The sequence below is a fragment of the Bufo bufo genome, chromosome 2 (genome assembly GCF_905171765.1).
Source record: "Bufo bufo chromosome 2, aBufBuf1.1, whole genome shotgun sequence".
NCBI classification, from domain to species: domain Eukaryota; kingdom Metazoa; phylum Chordata; class Amphibia; order Anura; family Bufonidae; genus Bufo; species Bufo bufo.
Window position 1 is genome coordinate 79,209,855 of NC_053390.1, and position 16,112 is coordinate 79,225,966.

The window sequence follows — 16,112 nt, forward strand, 5'->3', positions numbered from 1 at the left end:
TCCTGTTTAAAAAGTGCTGCTCGTATATTTTTTTTCCCAACATTTAGCCCAACATTCAAACAATGTTGTGAGAAAAAGTATCTGCCCCCTTGTATCGTTATACCACTGAATGGTAATATTAAATGGAAGGTCATATTGGACAGATGGGTAGCAATAATTCCTGCAGTTGTGTGAGGAATAGGCTTCCAAAACTCAATTACCCAAGATAAAAGTAACTGTCCATATTCTAAAAGGGGTTGTCCACTCAGCTATTTAGTAGTAGCTCTGGCGCCAGAAAACCACAGAGCTGGTTACTGCAGCTCTACCCACATTCATTTTGTCCACTGCACAATGGAAAGATCTATGTATTTCCTGCATTGTAGCTACTCCTTATCTGCTGCCGATCAGGTATTGATGGCTTAGGACTGGACCGCCCCTTAAAGGGGTTTTCTGGTTCCAGAACATTTTATGGGTTTTTCAACCCCCGTTTTCCTTTCAGGCAGACTCCCCCCAACCTGGCCAGACCTACAAAGACAATCATACTTACTTGATGCCCGCTGCTGGGTTCCAACTCCTTCGCTCCCCTTCCCCTGCTCTCCCCGCATAAACATGCAGTTGGATGTGGGTCTCGTTGTCAATGCAGCCAGTGACTGGCCGCAGCGGTCTCGTGTTCCTTATGTGTCACATCACATGGGGGACATGCGCGACCCTCCTAACACTAGATGTTGATGGAGCAGCGGCAGGGGAACAAAGGATCTGGAACCCAGCGGCAAGGACCAGGTAAGTATGATTCTCTCCACAGGTCCGACCAGGCTGAGGGGTCTGCCTGAAAGGTGAACAACCCTTTTTGAGCCAATTTATTGTGCATTTTTCTAATAATTTTCTTTATCAATTTCTCATAACTTTCCAGATGTCGGCATGCAGTTGCTCTTTGGAAACTCTTTTTGTTTATACCCAGTGGGCGCATGTCCACCCCGAACACGGGATGACCATACATGTGTATGGCTGCTCACATACAGTACGATTCCTGGACGATCATTACTTGACCTGCACTGATAATCAGTATCTGGAAGAAAACAGTGAAGGTCTTCTTTCAATGACTGATTCATAGTATAGGGAATTGATTATCCTGGTGTTTGGGAGATGCGCCCTGATAATACTCATGGTTCACTGCTCCCCCATAAAACCCAGTTTCCAGTACGAGTACTCGGTGTCATCAGCTTATCACTGAGGACCCTTCTAACAAACCTATATTGTGTGTGCAGAACATGTCATGATAGAGGTCAGTACTTTTTCTTATCAATGTATGTCTGTACTTGAAACTGCCTCAAATAAAAATTTTCTTAAAATTGACTGCAATTTTTTCATGGACAAATCGTTAAATATTAAAATATTCCGTATAATAGAATATTGTTTTCCGCGGTTCCATTCTTTTCAGAAGTGCTAACATTGATTTTGTATCATTTGACACATTGGAGCAGATTTATAAAGTTGTCTGAAAAAAAAACCTTATTGTCTTTATTGCCCATAGCAACCAATCAGAGCACAGCTTTAATTTTAACAGAAAAGTTTATAAAATGAGACCTGAGCTCCAATTGGTTGTTATGGGCAACCCAGAAATTTTCTTTTGCACAGTGTGGGGAAACGAGGCCTATTGTTTTTGTTTCGCTTGTAGATAGAATTATGGTGGAATCTACATTCACACGAACGTATTTTGTTTCCGTGTACGTTCTATTTTATTTGCGGATAGGATGTGGACCCATTCATTTCAATGAATCCGCAAAAAATGCGGACAGCACACCGTGTGCTATCCATATCCGTCTGTCCGTTCCGTAGCCCCGCAAAAAAAGATAGAACATGTCCTATTCTTGTCCGTTTTGCTGACAAGGATAGGCATTGTTACAATGGATCCTCAAAAAAAACGGATGCCATACTGATGCCAAAAGGACGTCATCCGTATTTTTTGCGGATCAGTGTTTTGCGGACCGCAAAACACATATGGTCGTGTGAATGTAGCCTAAGGGTCCATTCACATGACAGTATTTTGTAATCCACATTAATGCCGCAAATTTGCAGAACGGAATGCAGGCCCATTCATTTCAATGGCCCTGCAAAAAATGCGGACAGCACTTGGTGTGCTGTCCGGCGTCCACATCCGTTGTTCTGTTCCGTTATGTGGATCTGCAAAAAAAATAGAGCTTGTCCTACTATTGACCTCAAAATGCAGTCCGTGGTTCCATTGTAGTCAATAGGTCCACAAAAATGCAGATGACATGCGGAATGCATCAATATATCATCCGCTATTGCGGATCCGTTTCCAGGAAATATAAAAAAAAAAAAATCTTTAGTACCCTAGCAACATATATACCTCCTTCAGTTTTTTGGGGGGTTTTTGCGGAAAAACGGAACGGATGCGGATGTACAACTGGTAAAAACTGAAGGTTTTTGCTGAAACATGGATCTGCAAAAAAACTGAAAGAAAATCCGGAAAAGAAAAATACTGATGTGTGACACATAGTTTTGTGGCATGCAGGGTTTTTGGTTTTGCCAAAAGAAGAACACAACCAAAAACACCTGCCTTTGTGCAGCTTTTTTTTAGACATTTTTGTAGTGTTTAGACCAAATAACTAGATTTTTGTACTTGCCGTAAAATCTGTTTCTCTTCCGTTCATTGGGGGACACATGCCTGACCATGGGGACTCCGGCTTGATCGTGGGTATAGCTGTTGCCACTAGGAAGCGACACTAAGCACAAAAGTGTGAGTTCCTCCCTCCAACTATACCCTTTCTACAGGGACTAAGCTAAAACAGTTAGTGCAAAAGCAGTAGGAGAAGCAAAAGAAAAACAGAATAACCAAACAAACAATGTACAAACCCAGAACCACGAAGGCCACAACGAGGCCCGTAACAAGAGAGAATGGGTGGGAGCTGTGTCCCCCAATAAACGGAAGAGAAACAGATTATACGGTAAGTACAAAAATCAAGTTTTCTCATCCGTACCATTGGGGTACACAGACTTGACTGTGGGATGTTACAGAGCAGTCCCAGGGATGGACAATAAACAAAGAAGCCCTCCGGCCAATCGGAGAACCACCATCTGCGAAACTCTACGCCCCAGAGAAGCGTCAGAAGAAGCAAAAGTGTGTACTCTGTAAAATTTGGAAAAGGTGTGCAAAGATGACCAGGTAGCCGCCTTGCACATCCGAAGGGCCGAAGCCCCATGATGTACTGGCCAAGAGGCCCCTACTGCCCGAGCAGAATGAGCAGTAACTCAGAAGGGTGGAGCCCGATCACTGATGCGGTACGCTTCCACAATGGCCAAACGAATCCATCGGGAAATAGAAACTTTGGACGCAGCCAGCCCTTGTCTCAGTCTCTCTGGAATGATGAATAGTGAATCCATCGGAAAGAGGATGTATGAGACAGATAGATCCGAACGGCCACAACCAAATGCAGAGTGTGGAGTGACTGCTCACGAGGATGAGACGGGGCAGGACAAAAGGAAGGGAGAATGATCTCTTCATTGAGATGGAATGCCGGCACGAGCTTCGGAAGGACTGGACAGGGCAAAGGACTACTTTGTCCTGATGGAGGATAAGGAAGGGCGACCGACAGGTAAGAGTCACTAGTTCCGACACCCTACGGTTGGAAGTGATTGCCACCAAAAAGGCCACCTTGTAGGACAGGAAGCAAAGGGACACCTGCTGCAAAGGGTCAAACGGAGAGGACTTGAGAGTGCTGAGCACCAGATTAAGGTCCCAAGGATTCAACAAAAGACGGTAAAGGGGCGCAGCGAGCGCCACCCCCTGCAAAAATGTCAGAACCGCAGAAAGCGAAGCCAAGTTCCGCTGAAAAAGAATGGAAAGGGCTGAAACTTGCCCTTTGAGGGAACTGAGAGCCAGCTCCAAGTCCATGCCCGACTGCAGGAAAGACAAGAGTTGCGGCAACGAGAACCGAATGGAAGACAACTGGTGGTGTTCGCACCAACTAAAGTAGGACTTCCAGGTCCGGTAATAGATCCAGGAGGACGACGGCTTCCTATCACGAATCATGGATCCTTGGACCTCTCAACAAAGTTTTCTACCTTGCGGTTGAAGTAGGAGGCCATGAGATCCACACAGTGCAGTTTCTAGGTAAAATTTCTCTGAGGGCGAGTGTCAAAAAAACTCCCCCCCCCCCCCCCTGTCAAAACTGCTCGATGAAATAAGTGTCTCCCCATTGTAAAAAATGTGGAACCACATTGCACGGACGGTCACAGTGACGCACCCAGTGACCCACTGTCCCACAGACTCAGGCTCCATTCACACGTCCGCAAAATGTGTCCGCATCCATTCCGCAATTTTGCGGAACGGGTGCGGACTCATTCATTCTCTATGGGGACGGAATGGATGCAGACAGCACACAGTGAATAGGCATTTCAATGGGGGTGCCGAGCTGGTGTGTTGCGGACCCGCAATTTGCGGGTCCGCAACACACCACGGACGTGTGAATGCAGCCTAAGGCTCTCACTCACAGCAGGCTTCTTTCTCAGCACTGCTCCGGACAGGCGGTAACAGGCAGGCAGTGCGGGCGGTGGTGCTCACCTCACTACTGTACGTCACGCGGCCCCCTCAAGCCTGCCTGTGGGGGGACATTATTTTTAATAAGGATCACTATAGACATTATTTAGAATGGAGGCTGCTGTGGGTGTCATTATAACTGTATAATGTCTGATAGGCCTAGTCCTGAATATTACCCTGCCCTGTATAATAATGTACCCTGATACCCCTTAGTTATATTACCCCAGCGGGGTAATATAACTAAGGGGTATCAGGGATGGGTACATTATTATACAGGGCTGGGTAATATAACTCAGCTCAGGACTAGGCCTATCAGACATTATACAGTTATAATAACACCCACAGCAGCCTCCATTCTAAATAATGTCCATAGTGATCCTTATTAAACGTAATGTCCCCCACAGTGACAGTGGCCCCCACTTTCATGTCTGCCACAGTGGCCCCCGCCCCCCATTGTAATTAATGCCCCCACCCCCACCCCCACCCACAGACCATCCACAGTGTCCCCATTGTAAAAAAATTCAGGCTCGCCTCACATCAGCACTGCTCAGGGCGGGCGGTAACAGGCAGGCAGTGCGGCGCTCACTCACTGTACGTCACGCGCCTGCGCCGCCTAGTGGGAGGAGCAGGTGCGTGACGTCAGTAAGTGCCGCCCGCAGGTACCGGAGCTGTGGACACTGTAGATAACAGTGAGAGGACTCGGCACTCGGGCGTAGGTCGCAGGGCAGGCGAGATCTCAGAGGGAGGGAGCCAGGGCGCACGGCACATAAGTAAAAACAGGCAGAGAATTGGAAACGACAAGAGGGCGCCCCTGCCGGCGCCCCCCTTCTGACAGCGCCCCGGGCGGCCGCCCGGCCCGCCCGCCCCTAGAAACGGCCCTGGATCCACATATGGCCGACCCCATCGCTCGCAGATTGCAAGAAAGTCCTGTGAATGCAGAGCCCATTCACCAGGATCGAGTCTGTATCGGCTGAGAAAGTTGAGGATCCAGTTGTCGAAGCCTGGGATATGAACTGCCGACAGAGCTGGGACATGGCTCTCCGCCCAGGAGAGGATGAACGCCACTTCCGACATGGCTGCGGGGCTCCGGGTGCCGCCCTGGTGGTTTAGATATGCGACTGCCGTGGAGTTGTCAGTTTGAACCCGAACTGGACACCCCCGGAGATGGTCTGTCCAATGAACCAGAGAGAGACAAATCGCCCGCAATTCCAGAATATTGATCGGAAGAGAGCGTTACTCGCGGGACCAACGTCAAGGCTCATTTAGAAGCATTTTCCGCCGCCCAGCAAGATAGCCACAGGCTACGGCAAATAGCCACCAAAAAGGCTGAAGAGCGGGCCAAAAGCCTGGCCGCGTCCAGAGAGGCCTCACAGATGTAAGAACTGGCGTGGGAAAGTTGCACTGCAATATCTAAAATCGGCAAAACAAAACGCCTGTCAGGGAAGTTCCATTTCTTGGAAAGGGAGGAATCAAACTTCGGGTGGTTGGGGAAAACTTTTGGCGATCGCCTGAAGGAAAAACTAGAACCGGCAAATGAGGGCATAGGGTCCTCAACCTGTAAGGTTTCTATAACCGCTGCAATGAGATTTGTCTACCATAGTGGATGGTTTGGAAGACTGGTCCTCCGGTAAGACAAAATCAGCGTCTGACACTTTTCCTCAGAACTTCTAATGAGGACGCATCGGAGCGACACTCCCGGGGAGGTGGCGGGGAGATGGAGTAAACAGATGACGCAGATGCCCTTCAAGGAGAGGGAGGTCTGGTCCGTTTTTCAAGACGCTGCGATGGGGAGTAACAGAGGGCTCCCCAGAGTCTGACTGGTCAGAGGGTGGCCGCGTGGCCAAACGCCCCAGCATTTCTACAATGGCTCTGTTGGAATGGGAAACGTCCTGCACCATCTTCGACAGAGAGCGCACCCACTCTGGCTGGTTGGGGGGGACAGAAAGCGCAGAGAGCACCCCCCACCCCCACAGGAGAGCTTTCCACGCAGCTGTTAACCCTTTCCCCGCCTGGGGGGGGACGAGGCTTCGTGGGGGCCATCCACATACAAGTAACCGGAGAAGGGGGTTGGGGAACAAAAGGGGGTTTGGAGCCAGGAATACTTACCCTTCTGGCATGTTCTGCCCCCTTGGTTCCAGCCGGGTTAAGCCAAAGTCTGCTGAGGACCAAGATAAAGTTTGAAGATTGTCTCTGAACCAAGTTGACTCAAGTAAAGCTGTTAACTAGTTCAATATCAGTCTGGACTCAATTTATTCTGCAAATCCCTGCACCCTTTTATCACTGTTTCGGACGACCACACTTGGGGATCAGGATATCCAGGTAGGAGCACCGTGACACGTGCAAAAGCCGCACCTAAGGGACACTATAGGCAACCCTTACACCACTCTGGCATTCTTACACCTGGGTCCCACCATCACCTTCAGAAGCATCCAGGCTGCCATGACAACCAATCAGATCCCCACGATTTCACTGCGGGGACTCAGTTGTTTTTACATCACAAACTGGATTTCCTGCTCTCTCTAACCCTACACATGGCAATTGTGACTGGGTTTGGTGATCTACTAGAGACTGTATGGTTTGTTAAAAGTTTTACTTTCCTTGTATTCTGTTTTTTTTTTTAGGGTGACATGTCATTTACCAGCTTCCGATTTACTGACGCATCTTTGCACTTTATTTTTCTATGTAGCATTGTACATTTTATATGGCATTACAGGGGTTTATGGGCGTGTTCTTAAGTACCTGATATGGCATTAAAGATCTCATCCCTAAATGTCAAAGGGTTGAACAGCCCTTACAAAACAGCATGCTTGTGAAAAGAGTATCTAACTTACATTGTGACATTATAGGTGCTCAGGAAACTCATTTATTGCCTAAAGATAGTTTCAGGATTTAAAATAGGCGCTTTCCTCATATTTGTCACTCCCACCATGAAAAGATAAAAGCAGGTGTGATGCTAGCCATTAAAGATACGGTCTATTTTAATCTTATATCTACTACTACAGATAGCCAAGGCTGCTACATTATCATTGTCTGTCTAATCAATAATCAGCTTTACACTATAGCATCCATATATGCACCTAATAAATCACAGCTTCACTTCCTTCACCGCTTCTTCAACAAACTGACACCAATAAGACAGGGGTTTTTAATACTCCGTCGGCGACTGTAATAAAGTTATTGACCTATCGATTGACAAGACACCCGTGGACAGTAATGACTTATACTTCTCATTTTGAGAGTTATGCACAAAGAGGAGATTTTTGACCATGGCCATATTCCCATGCGTCTGAAAAAGACTCCTACTCCCCCATATATATGATAAAAGACTACTACAAAATATAATTTCATCAGATATTAGTACCATAACTTGGTCAGACCATGCCCCTACCTCTATACTCATTAACCTACAATACTCTCCCTCGCGAGCCCCGTGGAGATTGAATAATTCCATTTTGAATAACCCTGAATACTTACCTCTATTCTGCATAGCTCTGCAGGAATATTTTACTCTTAATAACTCATCTGAGGTCTCGTTGTCCGCGATCTTGGTGCGCTCACAAAGCGGGTCATGAGGGGGTATCTTTCTAAAATACTCTGCTTTGGAAAAGAGAAAGAGAAATGAAAAGATCAAACTACTCATAGGCCAGATTAGACAAGTAGAGCTGATAACCAAAAATCTTCCCAAAATTACCTTCGCAACCAAATGGAAAAATGTAAGATATGAGTTACATGCGTTAATGCAATCCAGATTTGAGTTCTATCTCTGCAAATCCAAATCCTTGTATTACTATTGCGGAACAGAGCTAATAAATCTTTAGCAAACAGGATTAAGGCTAAATCTTGCCAAATCTAGGATCCCCTTTTTTATATGGCAGAACAGGTAAGAAAATGATGAATACACAAGAAATAGCTGATAAATTCGCCTCATACTACTCTAAATGTACAATCTCGCCCTAGACGCGTGATACTCGTCAACTTACTGAAGAGATAATTAACACCTTCCTGAATAAAAATCTCTCTTCTCCAATTATCATCAGAACAATTAGATATATTGAATGCAGATATCCATATTGATGAAATCACTCAAGTAATAACCTCTCTCAAACGAAACAATCACCAGGGCCAGACAGGTTAACCAATGAGTACTACAAGACATTTTCCTCGATCCTCCCTCCATACCAAAAGGGATGTTTCCAGCAATTCTTTGGAGGCAATACCATTCCCAAGGAAATGCTCTCAGCCCTATTAGTCACACTTCCCAAAGCAGGCAAACCTCCCGACACTACAGCAAATTTCCACCCCATATCATTACTCAATGCCGATCTCAAGATCTTTTCTAAATTATTGTCCAATAGATTGGTAGATATTTTGCCTACTTTAATAAATAATGACCAGGTTGGATTTGTGAAAAATAGACATCTGACGGTACCAGAAGATTTAGAGACCTCCTGGATATAATATGGAGACGTGGAACGCCTTCTCTGCTACTTTATTAAAATTTGGATTTCAATTAAGCTTCTTTGTAGCCATCCTAGCTCTTTATTCTTTCCCCAATGAAATAGTGTATACTTCAGGCTTTCTATCCTCTAGGTTTGACATTACGAATGGAACCCAACAAGGGTGTCCCATGTCCCCTCTCATTTTTCGCTTTGATCATGGAACCTCCCTAGCGGAAAGCATTCAAAGCTCACCCGAGATCACTGGAATTAAATCCCGAGATGTTACTAATAAAATTGGTCTATTTGCAGATGACACTATTTTGTATAAATTTATACTATAAATTTTTTATATTGTTGAATGGATTAGGCAGTGGCTGAGGGACAGACAACAGAGGGTTGTAGTCAATGGAGTATATTCAGACCATGGTCTTGTTACCAGTGGGGGTAACCTCAGGGATCTGTTCTGGACCCATATTGTTTAATATCTTTATCAGCGAAATTGCAGAAGGCTCGTTGGTAAGGTGTGTCTTTTTGCTGATGACACAAAGATTTGTAACAGGGTTGATGTTCCTGGAGGGATACACCAAATGGAAAAGGATTTAGGAAAACTAGAGGAATAGTCAAAAATCTGGCAACTAAAATTTTATGTTGATAAATGCAAGATAATGCACCTGGGGCGTAAAACCCAAGAGCAGAATATAAAATCAGTAATTACAGTCCTAACCTCAGTATCTGAGGAAAGGGATTTAGGGGTCACTATTTCAGAAGACTTAAAGGTAGGCAGACAATGTCTAAGAGCAGCACGAAATGCTAGCAGAATGCTTGGGTGTATAGGGAGAGGCATTACTAGTAGGAAGAGGGAGGTGCTCATGCCGCTCTATAGAGCACTAGTGAGACCTCATTTGGAGTATTGTGCGCAGTACTGGAGACCATATCTCCAGAATGATATTGATACTTTGGAGAGAGTTCAGAGAAGAGCTACTAAACTGGTACATGGATTGCAGGATAAAACTTACCAGGAAAGATTAACCCCTTAAGGACCGGGCTCATTTTCACCTTAAGGACCAGGCCATTTTTTTGGTAATCCTACTCAGTGTCACTTTAAGTGCTCATAACTTTAAAACGCTTTGACTTATCCAGGCTCGTTCTGAGATTGTTTTTTCATCACATATTGTACTTCATGACACTGTAAAATGAAGTCAAAAAAATTATTTTTTTTGCACAAAAAAAAATACCTAATTTACCAAAAATTTGGAAAATTAGCAAATTTCAAAGTTTCAGTTTCTCTACTTCTGTAATACATAGTAATACCCCAAAAAATTGTGATGACTTACATTCCCCTATGTCTACTTCATGTTTGAATTGTTTTGGGAATGATATTTTATTTTTTGGGGAGTTACAAGGGTTAGAAGTTTAGAAGCAAATCTTGAAATTTTTCAGAAATTTACAAAAACTCAATTTTAGGGACCAGTTCAGGTCTGAAGTCACTTTGCGAGGCTTACATAATAGAAACCGCCCAAAAATGACCCCATCTAAGAAACTACACCCCTCAAGGTATTCAAAACTGATTTTGCATACATTGTTAACCCTTTAGGGGTTGCACAAGAGTTATTGGCAAATGGGGAGGAAATTTGAGAATTTCATTTTTTGTCTAATTTTTAATTTTAACCCATTTTTTCCACTAACAAAGCAAGGGTTAACAGCCAAACAAGATTGTATCTTTATTGCCCTGACTCGTCTGCCGTTTACAGAAACAACCCAATATGTGGCCGTAAACTACTGTACGGCCACACAGCGGGGCGTAGAGTGAAAGGTGCGCCGTTTGGTTTTTGGAAGGCTGATTTTTATGGACTGGTTTATTTACACCATGTCCCATTTGAAGCCCCCTGCTGCACCCCTAGAGGAGAAACTCCCTAAAAGTGACCATCTAAGAAACTACACCCCTCAAGGTATTCAAAACTGATTTTACATACGTCGTTAACCCTTTAGGTGTTGCACAAGAGTATGGCAAATGGGGATGAAATTTGAGAATTTCATTTTTTGCCTAATTTTCAATTTTAACACCCATTTTTTCCACTAACAAAGCAAGGGTTTAACAGCCAAACAAGACTGTATCTTTATTGCCCTGACTCTGCTGTTCACAGAAACACCCCATATGTGGCCGTAAACTACTGTACGGCCACACAGTAGGGCGTAGAGTGAAAGGTGCGCGTTTGGTTTTTGGAAGGCAGGTTTTGCTGGACTGTTTTTTTGACACCATGTCCCATTTGAAGCCCCCCTGATGCACCCCTAGATTAGAAATTCCATAAAAGTGACCCCATCTAAGAACTAACACCCCTCAAGCTATTCAAAACTGATTTACAAACTTTGTTAACCCTTTAGGTATTGCACAAGATTTAATGGAAAATAGAGACACAATTTTCAAAATTTCACATTTTTGGCAGATTTTCCATTTTTATGTTTTTTTTTCCAGTTACAAAGCAAGGGTTAACAGCCAAACAAAACTCATTATTTATTGGCCCTTATTCTGTAGTTTACAGAAACACCCCATATGTGGTCGTAAACCGCTGTACGGGCACACGCAGGGCGGCAGAAGGAAAGGAATGCCATAGTGGTTTTTGGAAGGCAGATTTGCTAGGACTGGTTTTTTGACCACCATGTCCATTTGAGAGCCCCCTGATGCACCCTAGAGTAGAAACTCCAAAAAAGTGACTCCATTTTAGAAACTACGGGATAGGGTGGCAGTTTTTGTTGGTACTAGTTTAGGGTACATATGATTTTTGGTTGCTCTTATATTACACTTTTTGTGCAGCAAGGTAACAAGAAATAGCTTTTTTGGCACGTTTTTTTTTTTGTTATTTACAACATTCATCTGACAGGTTTTAGTCATGTGGTAATTTTATAGAGCAGGTTGTCACGGACGCGGCGGATACCTAATATGTATACTATTTTTTTTTATTTATGTAAGTTTTATACAATAACTTCATTTTTAAAACCAAAAAAAATGTTTTAGTGTCTCCATAGTCTAAGAGCCATAGTTTTTTCAGTTTTTGGGCGATTTATCTTGAGTAGGGGTCTCATTTTTTTGCGGATGAGATGACGGTTTGATTGGCACTATTTTGGGGTGCATATGACTTTTTGATCGCTCGCTATTACACTTTTTGCGACGTAAGATGGCAAAAAATGGCTTTTTTTACACCGTTTTTGTTTTTATTTTTTACGGTGGTCACCTGAGGGGTTAGGTCTTGTGATATTTTTTATAGAGCCGGTCGATACGGACGCGGCGATACCTAATATGTATACTTTTTTTTTATTTATGTAAGTTTTACACAATGATTTCATTTTTGAACAAAAAAAATCATGTTTTAGTGTTTCCATAGTCCTAAGAGCATAGTTTTTTCAGTTTTTTGCGGCGATTATCTTGAGTAGGGTCTCATTTTTTGCGGGATGAGAAGACGGTTTGATTGGTACTATTTTGGCGTACATGCAACTTTTTTGATCACTTTTATTACCTTTTTTTGGGAAGTAGGTGGGCAATATTTCAATTTTCTCATATTTTTTATTTTTTTATTTTTATGGCGTTCACTGTGCGGGGAAAGTAACATGAACGTTTTATAGATCAGGTCGTTACGGACGCGGCGATACCTAATATGTGTAGTGTATTTTTTTTTATTTTTTTTTATTCAGTGATAAAATTATTATTTTTTTATCTTAACTTTTTTCACTTTTTTTTACATTTTTGTGACCCAGACCCACTTGGTTCTTGAAGATCCAGTGGGTCTGATGTCTGTATAATACAGTACAGTACAATATATATTGTTCTGTACTGTATTCTACTTACACTGAACAGATCTATGCTTTTAGCACAGATCTGTTCAGCACCATGGACAGCAGGACGCCTGAGCAGGCGTCCTGTTGCCATGGGAACCTTCCCCGTCTGCTCAGAACTTCGCAGACGGGGAAGGGTAAGCACGAGCTGAGGGGGGCTCTCTGGGGGCTGTCGGGGGGCTCTCTCCCTCTCCATCGGGGGGCTGCAAAGGCACAGCAGCCCCCCGATGGAGAGGGAGGGAGCTCCCTGACCGATGATAGTTAACTTTTTCCATACAGCGGTCCGTACGGACCGCGGTATGGAAAGGGTTAAACGGCTGACATCTGCACAGATGTCAGCCGTTTATACCAGGGTGCCAGCAATGTGCTGGCACCCTGGTATACCCACTAGAAGCCAACGATCGTTCATGGGGAGGCGGGCGGGGGATCGCGATCCCGCCTGCCGCACCGCCCGCCTCCCGCAACGCCCCCACCGCTTGCGACACCCCCCCCCGCACCACCCGCCGGCATAAAATCGTGCAGGGGTGCAGGGGGGGGTGTGAAAAATATTGATTTTAGCCACTCTAAAGTTTCTGATCCCCGCGGTCAGGGACCGCGGGCATCAGAAACTGCAAAAAGCGCAGCAAACCGCAGGTCTGAATTGACCTGCGGTTTGCTGCGATCGCCGATACGGGGGGGTCAAATAACCCCCCCTGCATTGTTACGGGATGTCGGCTGAATGATTTCAGCCGAAATCCCGTTCCGATTAACCCCTGGGGCGCCGGAATACAGATTTGAAGTCAGGACGTACCAGTACGTCCTTGGTCCTTAGGACGTACCGGTACGCCCTATTTCCCGAGTCCTTATGTCCTTAAGGGGTTAAAGGACCTTAACATGTATAGCTTGGAAGAAAGACGAGACAGAGGGGATATGATAGAAACTTTTAAATACATAAAGGGAATCAACAAGGTAAAAGAGGAGAGAATATTTAAAAGAAGAAAAACTGCTACAAGAGGACATAGTTTTAAATTAGAGGGGCAAAGGTTTAAAAGTTATATCAGGAAGTATTACTTTACTGAGAGAGTAGTGGATGCATAGAATAGCCTTCCTGCAGAAGTGGTAGCTGCAAATACAGTGAAGGAGTTTAAGTATGCAGGGGATAGGCATAAGGCCATCCTTCATATAAGATAGGGCCAGGGGCTATTCATAGTATTCAGTATATTGGGCAGACTAGATGGGCCAAATGGTTCTTATCTGCCGACACATTCTATGTTTCTATGGTCTTATCCAATCCCTCCCAATCCTTGATTGCAGCCAGTTGTATTATTAATCGCTTTAGCAAAGCCTCCTATTACAAAATTTATTTGAAGAAATCACAAATATTACGATGACTATAGACCATAAAGTACTCTGAAATTTGAAAACACAATTTCAATGGGTCAAAACCGACTTGCCATATTTGGGAATAGTGCTCTCTTATTCACCATCCACACTGTTCCAAACTAACTATCTCGCATTATTAGAGGAGGTTAAGAATAAAATATCCTCCTTGAGGTTGTTTGGCATCTCATGGTTGGGGAGGATTGCTGTGGCCAAGATGGTACTTCTACCAAAGATCCTATATATTTTAAGAAATGTACCAATATTTATCTCAATCTCCTATATCCAAACCTTGCAAAACTTGCTTATGCGGTTTGTGTGGGGTGGGAAGAGACTGAGGGTCAAGGCGGACATCCTGTTACCCATATTTATCAGGGTGGGGTGAATGCCCCATCTCTGTCTTTATACTATAAATCCGTGATACTGGCACAACTGAAACAATTGTGGATTGGAGATGTCTCAGAAAAATGGGTTTAGATTCAGCTTGGCCTATTAAGGGGACACAGCATTCGCACTTTCTTATGGTACCTTTTATATTTTGGGTTCCACAACAATTTTCCAGACTTAACATCCCCTATCTCAGCTGTAATATGGCTGTGGACTAACCCATCCTTCCATAGATGTTTTGACACCATAGAATTGATGGATATCCCTATATCTATTGTTGAGTTGTTTGTTCCTAACTTCTCAGCATCACCCTGGTCCGAGAAAGGCGTCCACTTCTTGAAAGATCTGGGTGTTCCTACTCTACATCAATTCCACATTTTAGCTGCCAAACATGACCTGCCATCCTCAGAGTACTTTCAGTACATGCAACTTAAACATATGCTTAGCTCTGGGTTGATTTCCATTGCTCAATCCTCTGATTTTCCTTTTTTAAGGCTATGGATCTCTAACCCTAACTTCAATTCCCACAGCATATCCTTTTGCTACAGAAATTTGCTAATGGAGGAAGAAGACAAATTGGGGAAAAATAAAGACCGCTGGCACCATGATTTAAATCAAAGCTTTACTGATGATCAATGGCAATCTGCTCTTACCTCTGTTTGCAAATTTTCTAAGTGTATATCCCACTTGGAAACTCATCGAAAAGTATTCTATAGATGGTACCTCACACCGTGCCGCCTGTCACGTATTTTCCCCAACACATCATATGTGTATTGGAGATATGACAGTGGAATTGGTTCATATATGCATGTGTGCTGGGAATGTGCATTAATAAAGAAAGTTTGGCACCAGATTTTTTCTATATTATCCGATATATGCCAATTTCAAATTGTTCCAGACCCGGCTTTAGCTCTTCTATCCCTTGGTATAGAACAGTTCTCCTTTTTACATTCTACTATAGTTTCTCATGCATAGCTACACTATGTGACAAAAAATTGCAGTCAACTGGAAAACAAGAACGCCCATACACATCTCAAACATTCTACAGTCCATTAATGAACAATGCTGGTACGCAAGGATGTCCACCTCGGCTTTTAATGTGTCACGTCAATGTCAATCTAAATGGGAAGTTTGGATCACTTCTATTTTTCATAAACCCCTTTGATTAATTGCCCTATCTCTTTTCTATGTCTTTTCATTTTCGTTGCATTTAGATGTAATTTGCAAAATTGAAAAGAACACCTGTAAATCACATGTTGCCTTATGTATACGTGATGGTATTTCAATAAAAACCAATGTTTAAAAAAAAAAGAAAATGGTGGATGAGACGGGCGTGCCTGCCCTTCCCTGCCCACACCACTCCGTCTTTTTTTTTTTAAGTCACAGATTGCGGCGCAACTAACTGCTGCGCCTCAATCTGAGCATGTAATACACCTAATTTAGGCGTATTTCAGCTTTATAAATGACCCCCTAAGTCTTTCCCTATAGATGATGCTTACCTAATGTATATATTTCCCTCTGTTACTGCGGCTTTTCAGCTTAGAACATTAGGGAAGAGCTTT

General features: G+C 43.8%; 1 long non-coding RNA gene across 1 annotated transcript; it reads right to left on the bottom strand.

The window, feature by feature from the left end:
• Window positions 1–47: 47 nt before the first annotated feature.
• On the bottom strand, window positions 48–1,479 carry LOC120992341. The gene is made up of 2 exons (XR_005776959.1): window positions 960–1,479; window positions 48–917 (listed from the first exon to the last, which is right to left on the bottom strand). It is a non-coding gene; the product is annotated as an uncharacterized LOC120992341 (long non-coding RNA).
• Window positions 1,480–16,112: the final 14,633 nt, after the last annotated feature.